Source organism: Tympanuchus pallidicinctus, unplaced genomic scaffold (assembly GCF_026119805.1).
Source record: "Tympanuchus pallidicinctus isolate F22 unplaced genomic scaffold, pur_lepc_1.0 scaffold22, whole genome shotgun sequence".
NCBI classification, from domain to species: Eukaryota; Metazoa; Chordata; class Aves; order Galliformes; family Phasianidae; genus Tympanuchus; species Tympanuchus pallidicinctus.
In genome coordinates this window covers 29,724,179-29,729,283 of record NW_026294739.1, presented here as the reverse complement: position 1 = coordinate 29,729,283, position 5,105 = coordinate 29,724,179, and the positions used below count along the sequence as shown (strand labels likewise).

General features: G+C 35.3%; 1 long non-coding RNA gene across 1 annotated transcript; it reads right to left on the bottom strand.

Annotated features, from left to right (window-relative positions):
• Positions 1-2,131: 2,131 nt before the first annotated feature.
• Positions 2,132-4,259, bottom strand: LOC128082704 (uncharacterized). The gene is made up of 3 exons (XR_008207808.1): positions 4,112-4,259; positions 2,673-2,759; positions 2,132-2,226 (listed from the first exon to the last, which is right to left on the bottom strand). It is a non-coding gene; the product is annotated as an uncharacterized LOC128082704 (long non-coding RNA).
• Between the last annotated feature and the right edge of the window lie 846 nt (positions 4,260-5,105).

Genomic DNA, 5,105 nt, shown 5'->3' with positions numbered 1-5,105 from the left:
TAATACAAACCTACACAGTTCCACTGAAGATGAGTCTATGAACCAAAAGGCGTCTGCATGATTATTGTCAAAAAGACTTTGGGTGAGTAAAAAGAAAAAGTTAATATATCTACATGATCGGCAGGTACTTCAACAATCTGAAGCTGACATCTGAATTTCTGAGCAGAAATACACATTTACTCCAGAAATGCATTCATCCATTATGACCTCTCTTACACCCCCCCAGCAAACAAAGCTTAAAAGTAACTACAATCAAGAAATGTCAATTTGTAAGGTAAATAAATAACAAAACCTTCAATTGTCACAGAAGTACTGGAAAAGCACTAAAAATGCTTAGACTTTCATGACTTCATTGCTCATTGAAATATTTGAGACAAAATGTCAAAGATAGAAGTAAACTGCCATTTGAAATATCAAATGCAAACCTCCTGGAATTGGTTTTTAACATATAAAAGATGGTGGTTTTTTTTAAATCTTCTTGGCTGCATTTAAATACAAATGGTGTCAAGGAGACAACGCAGGACTGAAGGTCTTAATGGGAAGTTACAGTGCTCCTGTCAGAAGTCACAAGGAATTTTCTCCCCTCAGAGCTAACCCACCAATGGCAACATCCCTATTTTAGGTCTTACTGAAGTCGCCCTTCAAGTGCTCACTCTTCCTCAGTTACACTTGGGAAGCTGTGTACTCAGATTTTTTTTTGCTACCACAAACTGTTTACCTCACTTTTATTTAAATAAGCAACCAAATAAATTACTTGGGACAGAGAATGAAAAAAAAGACCCTAAAAAATGGTGCACTAAGATTGGCTTTCAGAGTCATTTTTGGTTCAGCCATCCCTATTTGTTGTTTTTTTTTGTTTTGTTTTGTTTTGCTTTTTTGTCATTTTGCTGGGGTTTTTTTGCACTCTCTTTCAATGAATGCTCAGAGTACACGATCTTTACTTACTTTTGGTTCTAAGAAGACACAGTATTAAATTACATTGATATTTCCCCAAATGAAAACATAGACTGCACACCTGATCACAGTATATGCAATCCTTGATGATTTGCTCAATTACCAGCCTAAATGCAGTTTTTGTACCACATGCATAATGTAATGAGACCATGTTGTCCCACTGTAATAAATAAATTCTGTTCTATATTACCAGGGCCATTTATTTTAGCAGAATATTTGCATAACATGATGTTATATCCAGTAAAGAACAACTATACCTTATAAGGCAGCAGAAATTGGCTTTGTCAGAAAAATTCCTTTGCTGAGAATGTCTGGTGCAGTTTTCTGTTATGTTAGTGGGCTGAGATGGCTCACTGAAATGTTAGAAAAATATCAAAGTTATAATACAATTAACATTTTCAATAACAGTCACCCAATGTATTAGCGTCTGTGTTTAGTATTGGTGAGCACCCAGGGAATTGCAAGAGTCAGTATAACTCCATAAAACCTCACTGGTGTAACCCAATGGTTACGCTCAATAGTCTCTGTTCGCTTTTATAAATTCAATGAATATCTAACATACTTCCAATATAAGCCCTTACAAGTCTAGAATGGGGTGGACTTATATAATTAAACAATTCTTTATAAATCCATTTTCAGATGTTCACAACAAGTTACTTACAGATATCCAAATAGGAAGTATTATGGAAAACACACAGGCATTTCTATGGGATGCTCATAGATATTTCAAACAAAAAAGGGTAACAGCGAGTATGCCCAGTGAATGACTTATTTGATAGTTAATTTTTGTTCAATGTCTCTCACAAATCATAAAGACTTTGTTGGATAATTTTCATAAGGAGAATGAATTACTGGAATGACATAGTCCTTCCATGACATTTTCTAATATACTTCTCTGTCAAACTGTGAAGTTAAGTGTTTTCATTGTTAAGCTAAAGAGGCTTAGCATTAAAAACTTATGGAAATGGCCTTAATACTGAGATTTACTTCTAGAATACTTTTGAAATGCAGTATCCCCAGGTATTTTATAAAAAAAGATATACTCAATTTCCAGTAGGTTTTGCTGAGTTTTTTTAATCTGTATTCATAATCCAGAATGTGCCATTATAAATAATGAATCAATTGGCATTTGCAATGCCCACAAAACAGCTGTACATCAAAATTTACCGCTGGCCTGATTATGCATCTCTGAAGTGGCTGAGAACTTTACTTCTAGCTTCTGTCAGAAATTTATTGAGCACAGGGAACCAATCTTCAAAATGGACCATGGGTCTGCACATACAGGTACATACGTTAGTAATGTGACCAAGGCGATGCAACGAGTTTGCTGTCTGGTACTTAAATGAAAATGTAATTTTTAAAGGTATATTTTAATTCTGTCATTATAAAAATATAATAATAAATATCAGGGAAGTATGTTGAGGATTAGTTTCGGTTTGAAACCACTTTATGACCTCAGATCATCCTTCCCCAGTCCTTGTCACCCCGGGGCAATAAGATGTTATCTGTGTGGTACTGTTGCCCCCTGCTGCTGGAACGGATGGTTTCCATAGGCCTTTTTTTTCAGGGCCTTTATATTCAGTATGAACATTGATCACACATCTGTTTTGCCCTGACCCATTTGCAATTGGTGAAATGCAGCTGAATTTAGCAAAGCACAGCTATCAAATTACCATGAGCGAATAAACATCAATGAAATGGTCTATATCAAATCTTACCTCTTTCAAATCTGTCTCTGATGCCTTCTCAGCCTTGTACATTGATTTAGACATTCTGCCTTTACACTCCAAGTGAATTTAAATATCCTATAAAATACAAATGGTTATTACAGTCTGGAATGAAAAGAAAAAGGAAAATCTGGTGGAAACCTTGAATGTATATGATTAGCTGATATGTGAGAGAACAACACATTTGAAAAAATGCTTTTGGACAGGCCAGCTACCCTAAAGGCCAGACAAAAGCCATGTTTACATTAGTTTATCCTCAATACTGCTGTACATCTTTGTGTAACAGCATATACAGTTGTAGGTTCAGAGATGCAAGGTCCTCAGCTGTCAGCTCCATGATAAGCTCTCTGTTATCAGCCGTCAGTGCCTAAACCAATCTTGAAGGAATTTTCACAAAGAAGATAACAAACCTGAAAAATACGAGAGCGGCCAGCATCCAGTTTATTGCCATTCTACCCACTGTTATACCATTTTCTTACATTAGACTCTGTCATCTTACAGCGATCTCACAACCAATTCCTACCATGATGTCATCATTCTTTTTCAAACTTTTTAACCCTGTTTTTGCAAAATTCATAGAACTTCCTCTAAAGAAAACATTAGCATTGCATTAACCACATTATAAAATACTACATCCTGGCAAGCTGTAAAACACCTCATGTCATCTCTCATAGGATTCTTTACTACAAAATAAAGAAGTGGAAGTCTAAGATTTTGATTGTGGCTGTTTGATAGTCAAAAGATGCTGGATTTATATAAAAAAGAAGAAACAAAGATTCCTTTTTTACTCCTTATATAATATGGAAAATCTTGGAAAATTAAAGCCACGCCTAGGATGCAATTCTCTGTGTTATCTGCCAAAGCCTTGTCCTGGGCTACCTTATGAACTAACACTTAGATTTGACTTGCATTTACTTTAACTACAGTGAGATCTTAATAATGTCTCTATTGGTTATTATTGTCCAAAATCTTACACTCTGACTGTAAACAGAAGTAATTCTATGTTCTAAATGTTTCCACTTTCAAAAAACTCTGCTACTTTCATCACTTACTCAGCATCCGTTAATATACAAATATGGAATTTATAGTTAAGAGCATTGGAACCAAAACTACTGCAAAGGCATTGCACATTTCTTACAGTTATGCCCCTCATTTTGCTAGTTAGTCACATATTTAATGGCAGCAGGGATCTCTTCAGAATGGGTTTTGCTTATTTTGCTTTGTGCAAGGTACTGCATGATCATTATTCAGAGTTGTAAATAATTCCTAATTACATCTCAAGGGGTCCATTTTGTCTACCTAATTCTCGAAGAAAATATTCTCTTCTGTTTATACAAGCTTGAGACATATATTTAAGCTGTGATGGTACAAACGTTTACCTGCACAGAAACATCTCATAGTGGGATTGCTCCCATTTTCGCATGACTTACCAGCATGAGCACGCAGGGAACAAGGATGCAGGTATGAAGGCTTCTGTCTTTTACAAAAAAAAAGGAATCTAAACATAATTCTGCCTTGAGCATATAGTACTCACAACCAAGAACATGTGGTTAATGAACAAAAGCCTTTTACTTTTTTCCTTTAACTCAGGCTGTCACTATCTGCATGTTTACTTGATGCACAGATGCATCCCAGCTGCTAATTAAGCTTGAACGAATTAAGGTGAATTGAATCTTGCCTGAGCATCTGCTATTCTATTAACATGGCAAGTAATGAAAGGAAGATGACGCTACACCTTTAAAAAGGCCACTTATACTAAGAAGTACTTCTTGCAATACACTAACATAGATACTTTTTCTTAAAACAAATAACTTTTAAAAACAAACTGTGCCATAGTATGTATCAAAAGATTGATCTATGGTATAATCTCTGCAGTTCTCTTGGTAGATTCTCATTACATACAAAACTAGGAGTAAAGTTTTAAACTATATTCAAATAAGGAAGTACAAGATATCAAACAGTTGAGTTGCTTGATCAAGAGTGATGCACATATAGCTTCAGTACCTCTGTTTTTGGCCAGTATTATACACAATAAAAAATTCTAAGTAGTTCTAAGCCTTTTTTCCTAGAGAAAGGAAACAGGTTTTGGAGTATATCTGTGAAAAGTCTCGTTTGTTAACTCTTGGGTTTTCTTCAGTCTTCAAAGGTTCATCCTCATGATCTGAAGACACACTTGGTGATTTTTTTTAAGCAGAATGACATCCATCAAATAAGATAATGATCTAAATGGAAACAAAGAGAAGGAAAACCTTGATGGTGATACCCTGTCAAAGTGGGGAGTCATCCAGTGCACAATTTGGAACTTAAATACCTTTGCTGCATTTCTCTTTGTTCTAGAATTATCTAGATCTATGCCTGAGCATGGGAAGAACTTATAATTTATATCTAGGAAGAGGAAAACCGGATGATTCCTCATAATGTAGA